At 44.2% G+C, this 22,417-nt stretch overlaps 2 protein-coding genes and 1 pseudogene across 4 annotated transcripts in view; 1 reads left to right on the top strand and 2 right to left on the bottom strand.

Annotated features, from left to right (window-relative positions):
* Nucleotides 1–22,417, bottom strand: part of ATG7 (autophagy related 7) — a 512,414-nt gene that overhangs the window by 438,781 nt on the left and 51,216 nt on the right. The window lies entirely within an intron of this gene.
* HRH1 (histamine receptor H1) overlaps nucleotides 1–22,417 on the bottom strand; it is a 199,576-nt gene that overhangs the window by 125,943 nt on the left and 51,216 nt on the right. The window lies entirely within an intron of this gene.
* On the top strand, nucleotides 17,691–20,559 carry LOC145521866 (store-operated calcium entry-associated regulatory factor pseudogene; annotated as a pseudogene).

Genomic DNA, 22,417 nt, shown 5'->3' with positions numbered 1-22,417 from the left:
TATATATATGTATAGCTGATTCACTTTGCTGCACAGCAGAAACTAACACAACATTATAAAGCAACTATACTTCAATAAAAATTAAAAAAAAATAGTCTTCAGCGACATACATATCAACCAATCACAATGTGTGAACAATTTCAAACAATACATAAAACATTTTATTGTTGTTGTTGCTTAGTCATTCTGTCATGTCCCACCCTTTTACATACGACCCCACTCACTGTATAGCCTGCCAGGCTCCTCTGTCTATGGGATTTCCCAGGTAAGAACACTAGAGTGGGTTGCCATGCCCTCTTCCAGGGGGTCCTCCTGACCCAGGAATCGAACCTGCACCTCCACACTGGCAGCCGGATTCTTCACCACTGAGCCACCAGGGAAGATCCAAAACATTTTACAGTGTTTATGAAATAACTGGAAATCTGAACACTGAACGTTTGATGCTCTTAAAGGATTGTTATTTGTTCTAGGTGTGATAATGATACTGCAGTTATTTATTTTCTTTGAGAGAGTCATTATCTTTTAGAGAGATATCCTGAAATACTTATGAAGGCATATTGAAATAATATGAAGTCCACAGTTTGCTACAGAAAAACACAGGCTGAGGGAGAAGAACGGGAGTGGGCGTAGAATGAAACAAGGCTGATAATGGGTCATCCTAGGTGATGGATGCTTGGATTTTACTAAACCACACTGACTACGTTTGCACGTGTTTGAAATTTTCCATAGTAAAAAAGTTTTAAGGAAACAGATGATATTGCAAAGGAATATGGATGCTGTAGTGGAGGGCACAAAATGACAGACTCCAGGAGGGCAGGGATGTCACTTTATGCATCAGTGTTTTATAGCATCTCACAGAGACAGGACACATGGTAGATACTCAGCACATATTTTTTCCTTCTTCACAGTTATTTTCATCCTTAGAGCTCTTCAGGTATATCCTACCAGGGATAAACAGTCACATTACTCTGTTTTTTTTAAAGAAATAGTTCTTCTCTATGTGATTATATCACCAACTTTCGCAAAGATTTCTTTCACTTAATTTTTTACTTAGTGAGTTTTTAACTTTAATTTTGTTTCATAACTGTGTAACACATTTGGATGTTTCCCAAGTCAAATCTATAAAGCAAGGCACAAAGAAGTCCAACTTCAGTTTCTGACAAAATTTCCTTTCGAAGATTTACCTCCATTATTTGGCTATAGCTACTGGGAGTGAGAGCTCCCCTGGTGGCTCAGTGGTAAAGAATCTACCTGCAACATGGAAAACCCAGAGTTTGACCCCTGGGTCAGGAAGATCCCCTGGAGAAGGAAATGGCAACCCGCTCCAGTATTCTTGCCTAGGAAATCCCCCAGAGGAGCCTGGTGGTCTACAATCCAGGAGGTCGCAAGAGTTGGACATGACTCAGAGGCTAAACAACAACAGAGTGAAGTCAAGGATTCCCTAGCTAAAGGGTTGACTCATGGCCCATAAACTAAGCCATGGCCATACCTTTTTGGAATTGCAGACTCTAGTGAAGTGAAAGTCAATCAGTCGTGTCCGACTCTTTGCAGCCCCACGGATTGTATAGTCCATGGAATTCTCCAGGCCAGAATACTGCAGTGGGTTGCCATTTCCTTCTCTAGGGGAATCTTCCCCATCCAGGGATGGAACCCAGGTCTCCTGCATTGCAGGCGGATTCTTTAACAGGTGAGCCACTAGAGAAACCCAGACTCTAACAGAAGGACAAAGAGATAAAGGGGTTGGATTCTACTCATCAGGGGGTGGTATACCAATCAGCATGCCTCTGCTCAGACTCCTGAGGTTCTGGCGTCCAGCCTTCTGACACAGCTTTGGATCCTGCCTGGGTCCCAGGCAGGTCCTTGAGCCTTCATGAAGTTCTCAGCTTCTGCTATGAACCCACCAGATTCCCCCTGGCTAACATCAGCCTGAGTCTGTTTCTGTTGCTTGCACCTTAAGAAACCAAACAGAAGCACAGATCTTAAGTGACAAATTGCCTAATTACTTCATCCAAATCCTGATAAGAGGAGTCCATGGTACTATGATAGCCCACAACCAAACTTGGGGGGCAGATTGAGCTTGAAGAATGCCCTGAATCAGGCAAAGCTGGAGAAGTAGGGGTAGCATCCAGGACACCAGTGTGGAGGCTTGGCTGAGACAATGCGTCTTTCTGAGGGCTCCGTATGCAGCTGGTGGTGTGGGCCTGATGGTCCCCAGAGCCTGTGCTTACGATGGTGTTCCCTGAACCATTCATTCTCACCTCTCCCCAACTTAACACACCCTTGTCAACGACACCATCAGAGCAAGGGCTTGTGGTTTCCACCACAGCTCAGCCTTGTTAGCTATCCTGAGGACAGACCTTTGAAGCTCAGGTCTCTTTGGCTGTGTTGAATCCTCCTGACTCTGCTCTGGGCAGGCTGATGGAAATGCCTGGCAGGGTCAGTTCCCATGTAGGATGATACGGAGCACTGCGGGGCTGGAGGAGTTCTACTTTTAGGTTCTAATGATTGTCACCATGTGAGAATGGAAGTTCAGGGTTGCCAGATCCCCTGACTTTTCATGAGATCCTGAAAATTAGAAATTTTATGAAAAATGTTATTTTTCACACACAAAAAAATCTCTGAAGGCCAAACAAAATATATCTGTGGAATGAATTCATTCCATAGGCCCCTAGTTTGAAAGCACTGGTCTACCACCTACATCATGGCTTTCCTCTCTATATTTCTGTCTGTTTGTCTCTTTCATAAGACCCCGAGCTTTGAAAGGGCCAGCATCAGGATTCTCTTGTTTAATGTTAGGCACTGCATGCCTAGCTCAGTTCTTGGTGTGCAGTAGAGATCTACATACGCATGAATGGGTGAACAGTCATGTATGTATATATGGATGAACAGTGAGAAGATAGATGGATGGATGAGATCACATAACTGATGCTGGAAGACAGTGCATAGATATGAATCGGTATCGTAGCAGGCAGAGAGAGAGAGAGAAGAGAGGTGAGTTGGTTTCTTCATTTGGGCGGTTGTGCCATTAGCAGGCTCTTGTGTTGGGGTCCACAAGAGTCACATCAATCCCTCTGCAGAGCTGCTGGATTCTTTTCTTGGAATAGTGCTTCGGAACACTAACTCCACCCTGAGTGAGGGACCTGCATTCTTTGGTCCACAAAGCTTGCTGTCTGGTTGCTCAGATCTCAGAGCCTGAGGGCTATGGCTCCGCAGGCTTTCCCGCTCTGCCTGGCCTCTGGGCATCTCCGTGCCCCCAGCCTCAACAGGGAAGTAGCCTGCCTGGCCCCCACCCGTCTCAGCCTGAAGTATGGCAGTCAGAGCTGCCAGGCCAGGGTGGGGCAGGGAGCGAGGGTTTCCCTGGGTCTGCCCCCCTTTGTTTCCTGCTGGCTTCCTTTGAAGAGCTTCTTCCTTCCCTGCTCTGCCACCCACTTGGCTGTGAGGACACAAAAAGGCTCATCAGTTGCTATAACAACATCCACCACCTTCCTCTGCACTTAGCCAGGCTGTTTATTCTCTCTCAGATAATGGATCTGCCTGCAGAGTGACTGGTCCCTCTTTGTCCTCAGAGTTGGGCTTGAGCAATTGCTATTATTACTATTCGTCGTGTTGTTATTATTGGTTGGAGCTGCCATTTATTGAGAGATCACTGTGCCGTGTGATAACCAAGCCTTTACGAGCACTGTCTCATTTAATCCTCACAGTGATACTATGAGTCAGGGAATACTGCTCTTAGTTTATGGCTAAGGAGAAAGTTGGTATGCTCTAGTTTATAAGAGCAGGAGTCCTGGAACCCGACGGCCCGGGTTCAGATCCTGATTCTGCCAGATGCTAGCTGTGCGGGCAAATTACATATCTGCTCCCTGCCTCAGTTTCCCCATCTGTGAAATGGAGATAATAACGGTGCCTGGAGGAAGCTCCGGACATATAACAAGAGCTTTTCTTGGTTACCCCAGAAGCATTTCTTGAGACAAAGACACCAGTAGAAGTATAGTTTGGGGGAGATCTGAGGTTAGGAGTAGGGTTAGGCATGGAAAGGCAGGCATCCCAGAAAGTGCACTTTATTAATGAAGTGACCACTGTGGGAAGCTGGAGATAAAGCCTGCTGGGAGTGAGTGTAGCCCCACGCTGAGTTACTGCATCCGCAGGGTGATGGACTTGGGTTACTTATCCCCCAGCTCCTGTCAGCTATAGGTTGAGGGCTGCTCCCGGGTGGGTGTGAATTCCCCAGCACTTCTGTCCTTCCTCATGGGCTCTGCCAAGTTCCCCAGGCAGCTGGAGAAAGCCTCTGACCAGGCGATACAGGCGGTGGCAGCCGGAAGCTGGGGTGGGTGTGTACTGAAGGCACCCACGGTGTCTGCTACAAAGCTAATAAACACTTGCCGAATGGATGAGCAAGGAAGAGGCAAGTGCAGTAGGCAGAATGCAACACTCTAACCGCAACCAAAGATGTCAATGGCCTAACCCCATTATGAAGATGTGACTGTGTTATATTACATGGCAAAGGGACTTTGCAAATGTTATCAAACTTACAGATCCTCAAATAGGGAGATAACCCTGGATTTTCCTGGTGGACTCAATCTCATCACATGAGCCATTAAAAGCAGACAGCTTTCCCCGGTTGGAGTAGGGAAGGAGCCACAGGAGAAGCTGGAGGTTTCCAAAGCATGAGAAAGACTTGACCTGCATGAGAAAGAATGCAGGTGGCCCCCAGGAGCAGAGACCAGCTCCCAGTGGACCACTAGCAAGGACACAGGGCCCTCGGTCCCACACTCACAGGATCTGGATTCTGCCTACAACTTCACTCTCCTTGGAAGTAGGTTCCTTCCCAGGGCACCCAGTAAAGAGCCTAGGCCTGCCAACACCTCTATTTCAGCCTGTGAGACTCCAAGCAGAAGGCCCAGCTGAGCCCCCTGGACTTCTGAGCTACATACTGCTCATCATGGATTTTTTTTTTTTTTGGCATCAATTTTTATTTGTTTTTTGGCCATGCCCAGTGGCAGGCAGAATCTTAGTTCCCCAACCAGGGATTGAACCGATGACCTCTGTAGTAGAAGGTGGAGTCTTAACCACTGGGCCACCAGGGAAGTCCCTGAGCTACAGACGGTGAGACAACAAATTGATGTGGTTCTAAGCCACTGAGTTTGTGGGAATTCATTACAGCAGCCCTGGGAGACTAGTACAGAAACTAAGACTCAGAACAGGCCAGTGACTTGCTCGATGCAACACAGCCAGTGAGTGAAGGAGCTGGCATGTGAACAGAGCTGTTTATCTTCAGGTCCCAGGTTTTTGATCTCTCTGTAGTGTTGCATCCTGCTCCTTGAGGGGCAGGAAGAAAGAGGAGATCCCTGAGAAAGTCTGTGGGAAGCGGGGCAGAAAGGAGAGTCGTTGCTGAACAACACAGCATCAGCTAGGAGCACAAATTCTGAGCCGGACAAGTTAGTATTTTAAGTCTGCTCCATAACTAATTAGCTGGGTCACTTTGGGTAAAGTCACATTGCTTTCTTAAGCCTTATTTTCCTCATCTACAACATAGGATTGATACTCTTTGATGGAGTACATTGTGATAATTAAATGAGATTTGTAATGCCTGGCACAGCAGAAGTACTCAGTAAACTTTACCTATTATTACAGTCATCTGAAAGTGTTAGTTGCTCAGTCATGTCTGATTCTTTGTGACCCTCTGGACTGTAGCCCACCAGGCTCCTCTGTCCATAGGATTTCCCAGGCAAGAATACTGGAGTGGGTAGCCATTCCCTTCTCCAGGAGACCCACGTTTGATCCCTGGGTTGGGAAGATTCCCTGGAGAAGGGAATGACAACCTACTGCAGTATTCTTGCCTGGGAAATCCCATGCAAAGAGGAGTCTGGTGAGCTACAGCCCAGGGGGCTGCAAAGAGTCTGGACACGGCTGAGTGACTAACATTTTATAGTCATCTGTTCAGCATCAGTTTTGTGTCAGGTGCCACAGCGGTACCCTAGTCTGTACACGACCACTCTTTAAGATAAGTATTGTTGTGCCTACTTCACAGATGAGAGAGTAAGGCTCATGGAGATGAAGGGACTTGTCTAAAGTCACACAGGTGGTGTTACAGCTGGACTTGAACCCACTCTGCTTGAGTCCCAGACTCTGCGGCTCTGTGCTATGCTCCCCAGCAGTCCTGAGACCCCACCAGTGAGCCCGGGGAACCATCAGAGCCTTCCTCTCTGCCCTGAAGGCTGCCTGTCAATTCCAGAGGTTCACAGAAAACTTTCACCTTCCTTTTTCATTTTGGTCTGGCTGTCTGATTCATGGTCCATACCTGGTACCAGAACAGGGTCTCCTGGCTTCATGAAGCAAACACTCAGAGGGTCCTTGGCTCTGATATACCCTGTCCTGGTGCCGGGGAGCACTTGGCTCAGACAGCTCTGGGGCCCCCCGAGCCCTTGAAGAGCACCCTGTCTCATGAAGGAAACAGGTATGTGAATAACTACAGCACCATGTGCCCAGGTTATAAACCAGGTCTGAATAGTGAGTGGTGATGATGATGGTAAAAATAACACACTGTATTGGGATTGTTTTCAGAGCTGGCTAATGAGGAGATAATAGAAATTTAAGAAGATAAATGCAATTCCAGGGCATCGTATGTTTGTGAGAGGTGATAAAGATTTAAGGAAAAGAAAAGGTAAGAAATAGGAATGGTTGTGAAGGGGTGATGAAATTTAGACTGTTTATAGAGGAGGCCTTACAGAGAAGATCCATCTAAATGAAGGCCCAAGGAAGTGATGGACTGAGCTATGAAGATACTAGGAAGAGTTCCCCCAAGCAGTAATAAGAGCCAGTGCAGAGCTCTAAGACAGAAGTTAAATAAGGACATGAAAAGATGCTTCATGTTATTTGTTATTAGGTAAATGTTAGTTACTGAAAGTGTGATATTGAAGTGTCTGACATTATTGTTTAAGTGTCTATTTCTTCCTTCAATTCTGTCAGTTTCTGTTTGATGTATTTTGGGACTCTCTTGTTAGGAACATATATGTTTATAATCATTGTATCTTCTCCATGCATTGACCCTTTAATTATTATAAAATATTTTTCTTTGTCTCTACATGCTCAGTTGTGTCCAACTCTCTGCAACCCTATGAATGGAGCCTGCCAGGCTCCTCTGACCATGGAATTTTCCAGGAAAGAATACTGGAGTGGTTTCTCTTTCCTCCTCCAGGAGATCTTCCCGACCCAGGTATCTTTGTCTCTACTAATAGTTTTTTTCTAAAGTCTATTTTTCTCTCATGTTAGCAGAGCCACTCAAGGTCTGTTTTGATTATGGTTTTCATAATATATCTTACCATCTCTTTTAAACCTATTTTTCTTTGAAATCTCAAAACTCAGCATCTAGTTAGATCACAGTAGGCCTTAAAACAAGTCTTTATACATTTTAAAAGATTGAAAATGATATAAGGCATATCTTCTGACCACAGTGGAATAAAATCAGAACTCATCATAGCTGTAAATACCTACAAAAAAAAGGAGAAAGATCTCAAATCAGTAACCTAACTTTATATCTTAAGAAAGTAGAGAAAGAAGAGCCAATTGAACCAAAAGTAAGCAGAAGAAAAGAGGAAGGAAGGAAAGAAGGAAGGAAGCAATTATCAGAGTCAATAATTAAGTTTGGGAAGGTGGCAGGACACAAAATCAGTACATAAAAGTCAACTGTGTTTCTATGGACTAGCAATGAATGGTCCCAAAGTGAGATTAAGAAAGCAATTCCATTTACAACTGAAAGACTAAAATACTTAGGAATAAATTTAACAAAAGAGGTGAAAGACTTCTACACTGAAAACTACAAAGCATCTTTGAAAGCAACTAAAGACCTATATAAATGGAAAGACATTTGTGTTCATGGATTGGGCGATTTACTACTGTTAAGATGGCAATACTGCCCAAATTTATCTATAGATGCATCGCATTCCCTCTCAAAATTAAAGCTGCCCTTTTTTGGGCAGAAACTGACAAGCTGATCCTAAAATTCAAACGCAAATGGAAGAGACCCAGAAGACTCAAAACGATTTGGGAAAAGACTAGTGAAATTGAGAAGAATCATACTTCCTAATTTCAAAACTTGCTTCAAACCAGTCAAGTAATAAAGACTGTGGTGCTGGTATAAGGCTAGACATACACTTAGACTAGAACTGAAAGTCCAAAAATAAACATCTGCCTTTATGATCAATTGATTTCTGACAGGGTGCCAAGGCAATTCAACAGGAAAAGAACAGTCTTTTCAACAAAAGGTACTAGGAGAACTGGATATCCACATGCAAAATGAATCACAGACCCAAGTGTAAGAGCTAAAACTAGAAAACTAGTAGAGGAAAAATAGGTGTTCATTTTAGTGACCTTGGATTAGACCATGGTTTCTTAGGTAGAATACAAAAACAGCACAAGCAACAAAAGACAAAATAAATTGGACTTTATCAACAGTAAACACTTGTGCTTCCAAGGACACCATCAATAAGTAAGAAGACAATCCACAGAAAGGGATAAAGTATTTACAAATCACACAAAGTGACTAATGTTCGATGTACATAAAACTCTTGGAGTTCAACAATAAAAGACAGACAACCAAGTTTAAAAATGGATGGATGGAACAGACATTTCTCCAGAGAAAAATATACAAGCGACAAAGTAGCACATGAAACAATGTTTAACATTTGGGAAATGAAAATCAGAGCTTCAGTGAGATACCACTCCACATGCATTGTGATGACTATAATAAAAGAGGAAAACCCAGCAATAACAAGTTTTGGCAAGGATGTAGAGAACCTGTAGCTCTTATCCATTTCTACTGGGAATGGAAATGGTGCAGCTGCTAGAGAGATCAGACTGGCAGTACCTCCAAAAGGTAAACACAGAATTACCCTATGACCCAAAGATTTTACTCCTAGGGTAGATGCCCAAGAGAACTGAAAAACGTATGTTCACACAAAATTCTGTACACAAATGTTCATAACAGCATTATTTTAAAATGCCAAAGAGTAGAAACAACCCAAATGTTCACCAACTGATGAATCAATAACCAAAATGTGGTACATCCACATAAAAGGATATCCATAAGAAGGAATGAAGGACTTACACAGGCTCAACATGGATAAATCTTGAAAATATTATGCCAAGTAAAAGAGGCCAGATAGAAAATGTCACATATTGAATGTATATGTATATATACACATGTATTCCAAAATATGCAAATTCAGAGTTCAAAAGCAGATGAATAGTTGCGAGGAGCTGTGGGCAGAGGGGAATTGGGAATGACTGCTAATGGGTACATGTTTCCTCTTGGATGATGGAAACATTCTGTAATTAAACAGTGGGGATAACTGCACAACATTGTGAATACACTGAAAACATAGATTGTATGCTTACTGGAAGGACTGATGCTGAAGCTGAAGCTCCAATACTTTGGCCACCTGATCCGAAGAGCCAGCTCATTGGAAAAGACCCTGATGGTGGGAAAGATTAAGGGCAGGAGAAGGGGGTGACAGAGGATAAAATGGTTGGATGGTCTCACCAACTCAATGGACATGAGTTTGAGCAAACTTCAGGAGACAGTGGGGGACAGGGAAGTCTGGTGTGTCGCCATTCATGGGGTTGCAAAGAGTCAGACATGGCTGAGCGACTGAACAACTACAATGGAATATGGCTCATTCAATTTTTATAAATTTGATTAACCTAATATTAATGTATTCAACTAATGAGCTAGAAAGAAGTATATAGAAAATGTGGAATCCAGTATTCTCTACAGGGATTTCAGATGTAATAGTACCAACCAAGGATGCATCATGACCTCCACCCTCACTGCCAGAGAATCTCCTGAGAGGTTCCATCTCTTAACAGCAGGACACCCCCTAGCAAGGGAGCACCAGTAAGGAATAAGGGAACTTTGCTACAGAATAAGGGATCTTAACTACAGAATAAGGGAGCTTGGAGCAACCTATGTGTGTCTCAACAGCACAAGTGAGTTCATTTCTAATTATTCCTCTTTGAGAAAGGGTGATAGGCAGAATATTTCTCTGTTTATAAGTGGAAAAATAGTTAACAAAATTAAAATAATCAGTATTTTTTTAAATAGGCAAAAGACTTGAATAGTTGCTTCACAGAATAATATATAAGAACGGCCAATGAGCATGTGCAGAAGTGCTTGACTTCGTAAGTTATCAGAGAAACACCATTTCTAAAGTTAAAAGCCCTGAAAAGCCAAACGTCTCTGAGCATATAAAGCAGCTCAAAATGTCAAGCACTGCTGGTGGGAGTGTAGAATGACATGCCCACTTTAGAGAACAGTTTGCTGGTTTCTTGTCAAGTTACCAACACCTATTCCATGACCCACCAATTCCACCCCTGGTTATTAATCCAAGAGAAATGAAAACACATGTCCACAGACTTACTCAAGAACGTTCACAGCAGTCTTATTCAATAGCCAAGAATAGAAACAACGCCAACGTCCCTCAACAGGACAATGGAGGAATAATTGCGGCGTATTCACACAATGGAACACCACCCAGTAAGAGACAGGAGTGACAACTGCTGCCTGCCTAGCGTGGACAAATTTCACAGACAGGGTGTTGAGTGAAAGAAGCCAGACCCCAAAAGCACAGACTGTGTGATTCCATTTATATGATGGTTGAAAGTGGGTACATCTAATTCCCAGTGATAGAAATCAGAACAGTGATTGCCTACGGGGTTAAATAGAAAGGAACACACACACACACACACACACACACACACACACAAAACCCTCCTGGAGTTATGGGAACATTCCATATGTAGAGGAACACACACACACACACAAAACCCTCCTGGAGTTATGGGAACATTCCATATGCAGAGAATAGTGTTCATGACACAGGTGTACACATTTATCCAAATTCACTTACTGGGACACCCAAGACTTCTGCATTTCGATGTATGTAAATTTGACTTCAATTAAAAGAAATGAAAAAGGTGCTTCAACTCATTTAACTGAAGCAGCAGTAGGGACTGGAAGAAGGGTGTTTCTGGAGCCGAATTGGAAGAGGCAGGAGCGCAGGGCTCTGATGTTCTGGGTCCTGGGGACAGGCAGAGGTGTGGGGCTCGGCCTCCGCTGTGTGTTCCGCGGACATTGTCTGCCTCCTGTTCCCTTGCCGTGAAGCTTTGGCGGCTGAGTCAGCCAAGATCCTCGCATCTGGGCTTTGCCATCGGCCCCTCCTCCCTGAGACACTTTGGAGGGCTTGTCCCCAGGGAGAGGCTCACCTGGAGCCACAGCAGCCTCTGGGTCTCCCTGCCTCCAGTCCTGGGGTGACGAGGAACGGGGAGGAGGCTCCCTCTCAGCCCCTGCCTCCCTGAGCCACGATGGACTGCAGCTTCTGAGAAATCTCATCTCAAGTGCCTGCTGCCCGCCCAGCCCTGCTCCTGATTGCTCGCCGCCGCTCTACGGGGGCAGGCGATGACTCAGTGCGGGGGAGGGCGACAGGGGCCGCTGCAGCCAGAGGAGGAAAAGGCCCCCATCCCTGCCGGACCTGGGGTTTCTGCTCCTCATCTGTCCTCTGTCCAGGCAGGAGGAAGGAACAGAAAGGGCTTGAACTTCGGGGACAGACTAAGCTGGGGTCGGGGGGAACCATTCTGTTTAAGCCTCAGTTTCCTGTCCTGTAAAATAGGGTGATGGTATCTTAGGGCACTGGGTGATTTACTGAGGAAGGACTCTTAGGAAAAACCTATAAGGGGTGAAGGAAACAGGACAGGGAAGGGGGAAGCCAAGCGGGGAAGTGGCCACAGGTAAGGTCCCCCTGATCCACTGGGGGCTGAGGGGTTGATCACAACACTGTTACCCACTCCGGATGCACCCCCAGGTCAGCACTGACTGTGGGGTGCTCTTGAGAGGACATGACCGCCTGGTGAGGCTCTGGTCAACAGATGGTGATTCTCTGCAGAAGGAGGGTTGGCTGTGAGCTCTTAGCAGCCAGCATGCTGGAGGGTGGACAGGCTGGCCTGGTGGGGGAGAAATCCTGATGTGGGACCCCCAAGAGCAACTATTGTAGGAGTGAAACACTGGTCGCTCTGGGATTTTGTGAATTCACACAATCAGGAATGAAGAAACAGTAACAATTTCTTAGCTGCATAAGAAAGGCTACCTAGTACCATAAATGTGTGTGCCCTACCTACTGCAGATTCAACAGGATTTAGTGATCAGGGCAGAGTGAGAACCAATATCTATGCATCTAAGAATGGGCAGTATAAAGAAACACTTAGCAGTGCAAACTATTATATATAGGATATTGTATATAGGATGGATGCTTGTATTGTGGTGCTGGAAAAGACTCTTGAGAGTCCCTAGGACAGCAATGAGATCAAACTAGTCAATCCTAAAGGAAATCAACCCTAAATACTCACTGGAAAGACTGATGCTGAAGATGAAGCTCCAATACTCTGGCCAACTAATGCAAAGAGCTGACTCAGTGGAAAAGACCCTGATGCTGGGAAAGATTGAGGGCAGGAGGAGAAGGGGACAGCAGAGGATGAGATGGTTGGATAGCATCAGATTCAATGGATATGAGTTTGAGCAAACTCCAGGAGACAGTGAAGGACAGGGAAGCCTGGCGTGCTGCAGTCCATGGAGTCGCAAAGAGTTGGACATGACTGAGCAACTAAACAACAGCAACAAACAACACAGTCTTACTATATAGCACAGGGAACTGTTAAATATATTCAATATCCACCGATAAACGATAATAGAAAAGAATATGAAGAGGAATACATATATATGCATCACTTTGGGGTACAGCAGAAATTAACATGTTATAAATCTATACTCTATATATTCTATATTCTAAATATACATTCTATACTTTAATAGAATAAATTAAAAACACACACACAACAGCCAGAAGTTGGCAGAGCAGTTGTGTCCTAAAGGCCTTCCTTTTATTCCTGGACACGGGGAAGTTTGGGGTTTCCAAGGAAAGTAGCTGCAGTGGTGGTGGAAGGCCCTTTAGGGACATGGGGCAGTGGCTGCCTACCATCTGGTCTCACCACTTTGCCACACCATTCTGCCTTCCTTCCATGTACCTTTATGCCCATCTACCTGGGCCTCTGCCCATCTGTTCCCACTCCTCCCCTTAACGGCTCTCTATTTTGTGCTTCTAAGAACTTGAGGTTGGTCACTGGGTACCATCCATCCAGGAACCACTGGTCACCACTGGTCACCTGGTCCATCCAACCCAGGACTCTGCTTCTCAAGGGGCTTTCCAGAAACAGCGAGTTAGAAATGTTCCCGGGATGTCCACGTCTCCTCTAATAACATACATCATGGGAGGGAAGAACACTGACTTCAGGGACAGACAGATCTAGGTTTGAACCCAGCTCTGTCATTTGATGGCTGTGTGCTCTTGATCAAGTTGCTTTACCTCTCTGAGCCTCAGAATCCCTCTCTGTAAAAACTGGATACATTGATGTGTTTGCTCAGAAGAGTGATTGAGGAAGACTAACAGCCTCATCAGTGAAGGGCTCAGCACCATACAAAGCCCTTGATGAATGTTCACTCTCTGCCCCTTGTCTCCTCTGCAGGGATGTATTTTCGGTCCTGTCATCCCTGGGGCTGGGGGGCAGCTTTCCTAGGTTTACCATGTGCACTGAGGGTCCAGCTCATTCTGCTCATTTGGCCTAATGAACTTCTTGATCCTCTGGGAAGGGGCCCTGGTCCTGCCAGCTTCTGGCCTCAGTTCCAGGAACTGCCCCACGGTTCAATTTATTTCCTCTCAGCTGTTTGTTACATCTCCCAGGAGACTCATCTCTTTTGCAAACATCCTCTTTGTCTCCTCATCTGGCTGCCCTTTCTTTGGAAAGATGGTTTGGCCAAGTTGGCTCCTTTGCCACTAAGCTGTGTCTTCTGTTTGGCATTCTGATAAGATCGGATGGAGCACCCGTGGGATCGCCTGTCACAGTTGAGGACTTGAAAAGGGCCGGCGGCAGGATGCCTGAGCACCTCTTTCCTCCACCTTAGAGGTGCCTCTGCAGACAAGGAGGGACCTCTGGGTCTTACATGTCAGGGCACAGAGAGCAACATCCCAGCCTGATCTTGGGGTAGCTTACAACTAAAATGTGTCTTCTGATGGAGTCTGGGGGTTCGGAGAGAGTGGAAGAGAGACCCACTCATGGAGGGGCCCTGCCGTGATTTCTGGAACTGCCACACGCAGTGGGAGTGGGTCTGGGTTTGAGTCCTGGCATGGCCACTAACCAGCTATGTGATGTAGGGCATTTTATTGAACCACTCTGTGCCTCAGTTTCTACTCCTGTAAAATGGGTATAATGACAATGAGCATTTTCCCTGGCACGGGGGTTTTACCTCCTTTACACACATGCATCATTACTTCTGTAATAGCAGCTGCTGTCCCTGGGGAAAGGCCCGTGCACACCCAGGCCCTGTGCTGGGTAAGGTTGACCTTGGCCTCCAGCCTTCAGGTTGGGCATGTATTTCAGACCTAACCTGTGAGCATATTCCCAGGATATGTCCCTGGATATGTTCCTTGGGGTGTTCGGATATGGATGCCAGACCCCCAAGGGCTCAGTAAGACTCAGTGCCAGGGCTTCTGTTGGAAGTTGAGAACCAGAAGGTCTCTTTCCCCAGGGACTTCAGAGAGATTACGGGTTCTGCCCAGAGCTGCTCCTGATGATTTTTCCTCTATGAAAGGAGAACGTGATTGAGAAGCCAAAGGAGACAAAGAGAGAGAGGTTCTCGATAGCATCCTTTGAATGCCTGGATCCAGCTGGGCCTGAAGATTGGCCTTGGAGTTTCTAATCACCATCTTTGGCTAAAGACAGTTTATGTTGGGTTTCCTGTCCCTTATAATCGCAGAGTCCTTCAGTCCTATTGAATGTACAACAATAACACCTCCCTCTCTGCAACCCACTCCAGTATTTTTGCATGGAGAATCCCATGGACAGAGGAGCCTGGTGGACTACAGTCCATGGGGTCGCAAAGAGTCAGACATGACTGAGCAACTGACACTTTTGCTTTTCTCTGGTTGTTTGGAGAATCAAACAACACAAGCCACGTGAGGCTCTTAGCACAGGGCATACCATGCAGTAGGCACTTAATAAATGCCCCCTATCTCCCAGGGCCTCACTCTTCTCATCTGTCAGATGGGCATATTAAACTGTGGCCTATCACTTGTTAGTGGAGGTGCAGACCTTGAAGGGGAAGTCTGGGCAGTTCTGTTAAGTAACAGTGAAGCACTGTGGCAGAAAGAGCAGTGCCCACAGTGTCCACATCCCAACCCCTGGTCCCCGAGAACAAGTTACAAGGCAAAGGAACTTCTGCAGATGTGATTTAGTTAAAGATTTTGAGATAAAGAGATTTTTTTTAGATTATTTGGGTGCCTGCGTACGCAGTTGTTTTGAGTCGTGTCTGACTGTTTGTGACCCTATGAACTGTAGCCTGCCAAGCTCCTCAGTCCATGGGATCCTCCAGGCAAGAACACTAGAGTGGGTTGCCATTCCCTTCTCCGGGGGATCTTCCTGACCCAGGGAGGAAACCCGTGTTTCCTGCATTTGCGGATGGATTCTTTACCTCTGAGCCACCGGGTGGGTCCAACCTAATCACACAAGTTCTTAAAAGAACCTAAGAATCACACCAGAGAGATACAACACTGTGGACCTTGAGGAGGGAGGAACAGAAGGAGGCATGTGGGGAGCCTCTAGAAAGGGGAAAAGGGAAAGGTAAGGAGATGAATGTGGGGAAACATAAGGGGATGAATTCCCCTGTATCCTCCAGGAAGAAGCGCAGCTCTGCCAACACACCAGTATCAGTCCAGGGAGACTGGCATCGGAATCCTAACCTCCAGAACAGTCCGATAATCAACTGGTATTTATTTTGGCCACTGAGTTTAAGATCGTTGGTGTTTAAAAAAAAGACAACAGGCCCCAAATGGAGTCACTTATATGACACTCCATATCACCAAACTGAGACTTAATAGATAACAGTTACAGTCTCAGTCACATCCAGGAATAGAATCTTAACCCAGTCAGGAATGACCTAGTTAGCACTGGTGAACCTGCCTGATAGAAGCCTACTCTACTTCCCAGGTGGCTCAGAAGGCAAAGAATCTGCCTGTAATGCAGGAGATATAGGTTCGATCCCTGGGTTGGGAAGATTCCTTGGAGAAGGGGATGGCTACCCACTCCAATATTCTAGTCTGGAGAATTCTATGGACAGAGGATCCTAGCAGGTTATAGTCAATGGGGTCATAAAGAGTTGGACACGACTGAGTGACTAACACTTTCACACGTTCACTAGTTCCCATGGACTATAAATCAGGAGACATTGGGACATAAGTGAAATGAAAGTCAGTCATGTCCGACTCTTTGTGATCCCATAGACTATACAGTCCATGCAATTCTCCAGGCTAGAATACTGGAGTGGGTGGCCTTTCCCTTCTCCAGGGGATCTTCCCAACCCAGGGATCAAATCCAGGTCTCCTGCATTGCAGGCGGATTCTTTACCAGCTGAGCCACCAGGGAAACCCGAGGCATTGGCATATAACACAAGGTGCAAAAATCTCACAGTCTAAAGATACTGAAATTATACAGAGTCTGTTCTCTTTTCACTGTGAATTTATATTAGAAATCAATGAAATAGAATTTGTATCCTGCTGTTGTGTGAAAACTGTATAAATCTTAATTATGTTGAATTGGTTCATAGTGCTTTCCAGGTCTACTATATTCTTCTACTTTTCTGTTCATTCTATTATTTTTTGAGAGCTTGGTATTGAAATTCCAACTGGAAATCTTAATCTATCTACTTAAAAAACAATTGGAGGGACTTCCCTGGTGGTCCAATGGTTAAGAATCTGCCTTGCAATGCGAGGGACTCAGGTTCAATCCCCAGTCGGGGAACTAAGATCCCACATGTTGTGGAGCAACTAAGCCCATGTACTGCAACTCCTGAGCCCACACACCACAACTCCTGAGCCCACACACCACTAGAGAGTCTATGTGACACAACTAATAAATAATAAATAACTAATAAACCTGAGGCAGCCAAATAAATAAATATTAAAAAAATATTTACAACATATAGTGGAACCATACGTAACTTTGTTTTTTCCAAGATGTGTTATCATACTTTTGTCAATTTTACTAGCACTATGAACTCTAATTAAGCTTTTGAGGTTTTTTTTTCAATCGCACTTTTTATTGCTGTTATAAATCTCTGCCTCTGCATTGGCCTTTTGCAGTTCTGTGGAGTTTTCCCTTTTTTTTTTTTCTTTTCTTTTTTTTTTTAATTTTTTAAACCTATTATTAGTTTTTCTACATTTATTTCTTTGTTTGCTCTTCCTACTGTTCTTTCTCCCTTGCAGTTAATCTTTAACATATATGTCTTCTTTATCTACCTCTATTTAACTTTGCGTTTCTATTCTTCCTTTCCCTTCTTCTTCTCACCTTATTTGTTAGTTTTGTTTTCATTGCTTTATTCCCCAGTTGGCACCTTGCTTTAGTGCTGTTTTCTAGCTTGTGCTTTAGTTAGTTTTGTTCTTAACTGGTATATATCATTTTTGGTTTCCTTTGTCCACTGGGTCAATCTATTGTACTTTATTTTTGTTGGGTTGTTTTGATGTGCTATGGCTATATATGCATATGTGTGTATTCCATTATTTTAATTATTATTTGTCTGATTTTGTCACTGCCATTTGTCTGGTGTTCACCTTTGGTTTCTCATTTCTGGGTATTTGTATTAATAACATTTAATGCCATAATAAACCATCTGTGGAATCTCCATTCCTGGCCCAAGATCAAGCCCTGAGCCTTTGGATTGGGAGCGCTGACTCAAGACTCTAGACTACCAAAGAACTCCTAACCGTAGGGAGTATCAAATAGTGAGAACTCTCACAAAGGCAACCACTTCTATACAAGACCCAGCATCACCCAACTGCCAGTAGCATCCTGTGCAAGACACCTCATCCAAATAAAAAACAAGACACAAGTACAAACCTAATCATCAGCAGACAGGATTACCACCTCTCTCAGCACTGGCCATCAGAGGAAAAAAAAACAAAACTCAGCACAAATCTCACCCTACACGAAGCTTACACAAACCACTGGACCAACCTTAGGAGGGCAGAAACCAAAGGAAGAAAGAATTCAACCTTGAAGCCTGGGAAAAGGAGACCTCAAACACAATAAGTTAAAAAAAAAAAAGGTAGAGAAATAGTGTACAAATGAAGGAACAAACTAGAAACACACAAGTCCAAATAAATAAAAAGAAATTTTTTTAAAAAAGAAGCCTACTTTCCCCTGAAGGAAGGTGACCTTGCATACACAATCATTCCATGCTGGTATTAACTTCCTTGTCCTGCCCCCTTTCTCCTATAAAAACCTTTCAATTTGCATAGCATCTCAGAGCCCCTTTCCATCTGCTGGGATGTTGTTTGATTCATGAATCACTGAATAAACTTATAAGATCTTTAAAGCTTACTCAGGCAATTTCGTTTTTTAACAGATTTTGTGGCAGCAATGGGATCTGGAGGAAACTTCTGACAACTTTGGGGAGAACAAGAAACACAGGTGTTGGTACTCACAAACCCCTTTAGTTCTCTGCCTTTCTTGCCATTTCCAAGGGCTGGGGGTAAGTTCTCCTCAGTTCAGAGCTCTGTTCTCTTTGCACAGAGCCACTGATGTACCTGGCTTTCCAGCCCAGGGCAGATCAGCTTGAGTTAGCAGACAGTCCCAGATTCTGAGCTCTTGGCTCAGTCCCTGGATTCCATACTGGGTTGGTAGTTCAGCCCACAGTGCCCGATTTGACTGGTTTCCCAGTCCACAGTCCGCATTCTTTGGGACGTGCTGGTTCAGTCCTTTCGCCAGTCCCCAGGTCCATACCGGAATTGCTAGTGGGGCACGCAAGGCCTCCTCTTGGCCAGTCCGCAGTAACAACTCTTTGGTTATTGCTGGTGTGTTAACAGGAAGGAAAGGCTATTTCTAGTGGGAGTCTCAGAAGCCAAAAGCTGCAACACTGGTGGACATGGACTGAGCACTTCAAAGCTGTTAGGGCACTTACCACCTAACTCCAAGACTCTGGTGTTGGAACACACTGATCACAGAATGAGTTAGACTGACAATAAGTCACACATCAGCCTAAAGAAAATTTCCATATAACAAGGTACACTGTAAAACCACGCAAATTCTCAACCCAGTGGCACATGCCTCTTAAGTATATTAACTTGGCTCCAAGAGACCCTAGGCTTTGCTGAAGAAATGGGATCCTGAAGTCCCCATGAACTGAGCACACCTTTTGGCATACTTGCTTGTTTATGTCTAAGAACTGTGGTGCCAGGCTAAGATGACTTAGAAGTATAATGGCTATTAAGAGGAATGGTCTAAGGCAAGGTCACTTAAGAAATGCACTTGAAAGCAAGGGCTCCCAAATCAAACAAACAATAGGTTTCCTGATTTAGTTGTCTTGCAGAAGCCTCCAAAGGGCTTCAAAATAGCTTCATTTTTAGTCACTGACAAAGGCTAAGGAAAAATTAAAAGGTATAAGATGCACATAGAATAAAAGACCATGAGCGTGACGTAACTCATACCACTCTCCTCCAGCTGCCTTTATTTGCCCTTGTCACTGAGCACCACTAGGAGCGGTGGGCCAGAGGTGATCAGACGCTGCCCTCTCCTCAACCTCCTGTCTTGTTTGCTAATTGTGACCCTGCCTGGGGCCGGAACGACCTGGACAGAATACTGCTGTGGGATGTAAAAGCTCTTACCCTCCACTAAGATGGTTCTACCACTTGCTGTGCGTTGGCTCCAGTCCCACAGGGAGAGGTGTTGGAGGCATAGCTGGACGTGGTATTTATGCCCCTGCATTCATACAGTGTCAGAACAGAGGGTGGGATGGTTACAGTGCATAGTGGGAATGTAAGACCAGTTTAGATATCGAGTGCAAACTGGAAAAAACTACGCCGAGCTGGAAAAACTATGAATCCTCTGAAGCCTGTTCCCCAGAGGAACTAAGAGTTTCCTGTATCTTGGGGGTATAACTTAGATTACATGGAACTTGGCCAGAAGAAGGTGAGAGAGCCTGGGGGAAATCACAGCTTTAACTCTTTCTCTGATTATTATGAGTTGTACTGCCCAGATTCCTGTGGCATCAATGAGGTGGTTGTTATCCTGGAAGCTACCTGCTCTTGCCTGTGCAGTTTACAAATTGTTCCTTAGTGACCATCAAGATTCTCCTCCCCCATATCCTAAGTATCCTCCATATTCCCATCGTTATTGGAGGTTCACCAACTCGGTGGGACCGCGTCCCAAAGGTGTGAAGTCTGGGTTCACAGGTCCACGTGGTGCAGCCTTGGGTTTTGGCAGCGCTTGAGCAGGACAGCAGGGAAGTGAGCATTTGCGACCAACGTTCTGCACTGGCTTGGGAACTGGAGGAATATTAGAATATCTGGCAGCCACAGAGCAGCAACACCTATTCTCAGATGCGTGGTACCACCTGTCTCACGCTCTCTTGTGCTCCAGCCTGTGCTTACACTTCTCTGGGGAACGGGTTGTTCTTCAGCACATTGACGCTCAGAGACAAGATCCAGAACAGCACCAGGACAGGGTGGTACTAGAAGATGATAAGAAAGTAAAGAGGTGAAATCAAACACTGGTTGCAAAATTTCTGGTTTTTCACTGCTTTCTCTTTTTAAAAAAGTGCTACCTGCTAACAAGTGGGGAAAAGGAATATGCAACAGTTTTGTGATGTTTCATTTTTTAAAATTTTGTACTATTTGAAGATGGTGATATATGACAAAATGCTGATATAGAGAAATGTATGTTTGTGTAGCATATAGATGTATATTATAACTTTTGAAAGTGATGATTACTGTGGGATGCTAAAAGTGTCTTGTTTAATTTATAAAAGAGTTAAGAATGTGATGGCATAAGAAGAGTTAAGAATGAAGGCTTTACACCAATAGACAATAAATGCAGAAAATTTCAGACTTAGGTCGTTTTAGTTGATGAGTCATTACCTCATAAAAGCAATGATAATCCAGTTGGTATTTTTTAGTGGGTGTTTGTGTTGTGCTTAGTCATTCAGTCGGGCCCGACTCTTTGCGACCCCATGGACTGTACGTAGCCTGCCAGAGTCCTCTGTTCATGGGGATTCTCCAGGCAAGGATACTGGAGTGGGTTGCCATGCCCTCCTCCTAGTGGGTGTTTACTGTTCTTCAAACATTTAAACCAAGCCTTTGACTACTAATTATACTTATCTGTGTGTTTTGATCACTTATGAGCTCAGGAGCTTCAAATTCTTCAGTGGTGTCTGGGGTTCTGGTAAATGAGAATTATCTTTTTTCAGAAAAGGTAGAAAATAAGTATCTAGAAGGCTGTTGTGAAGGACTGTGTGCTGGAAAAAAAATGCTTGAAACCTCCATTTCATTTTAAAAATGGAAATATAGCTGATTCAAATATGGTATTCGTTTCAGGTATATAATACAGTGGTTCAATATTTTTATATATTATACTATATTTCAAGTTATCATAAATTATTGGCTATATTCCCTGTGCTGTACAATATATCCTTTTAGCTTATTTAATTATATTTATTTACTTTTGGCTGCACTGCTTGGTTTGTGGGATCTTAATTCCCCAACCAAGGACTGAACCCAGGCCCTCGGCAGTGACAGCAGCAAAGAGTCCTAGCCACTGGACCACTAGGGAATTCCCTAGCTTATTTATTTTATACATAGGATATTATGCCTCTTAATCTCCTACCCCTATTTTGTCCTTCCCCACTCCCCACTCCCCACTGGTAGCCACTAGCTTATTCTCTATATCTGTGAATTTGTTTTGTTATATTCATTCATTTTATCTTTTAGATTCCACATAAATGTGGTAATAGACGATATTTGTCTTTCTCTGTCTGACTTATTTCATTAAGAATGAAACTAGAACACTTCCTAACACCGTACACAAAAATAAACTCAAAATGGATTAAAGATCTAAACGTAAGACCAGAAACAATAAAACTCCTAGAGGAAAACATAGGCAAAACACTCTCCGACATAAATCACAGCAGGATCCTCCATGACCCACCTCCCAGAATATTGGAAATAAAAGCAAAAATAAACAAATGGGACCTAATTAAAATTAAAAGCTTTTGCACAACAAAGGAAACTATAAACAAGGTGAAAAGACAGCCTTCAGAATGGGAGAAAATAATAGCAAATGAAGCAACAGACAAACAATTAATCTCAAAAATATACAAGCAACTTCTGCAGCTGAATTCCCGAAAAATAAACGACCCAATCAAAAAATGGGCCAAAGAACTAAACAGACATTTCTCCAAAGAAGATATACAGATGGCTAACAAACACATGAAAAGATGCTCAACATCACTCATTATTAGAGAAATGCAAATCAAAACCACAATGAGGTA

The sequence above is a fragment of the Giraffa tippelskirchi genome, chromosome 9 (genome assembly GCF_054371585.1).
Source record: "Giraffa tippelskirchi isolate mGirTip1 chromosome 9, T2T-mGirTip1v1.2.pri, whole genome shotgun sequence".
In the NCBI taxonomy this organism is placed as follows: domain Eukaryota; kingdom Metazoa; phylum Chordata; class Mammalia; order Artiodactyla; family Giraffidae; genus Giraffa; species Giraffa tippelskirchi.
Note: the sequence above shows the minus strand (reverse complement) of the source record. Positions and strands in the feature narration are given on the sequence as shown.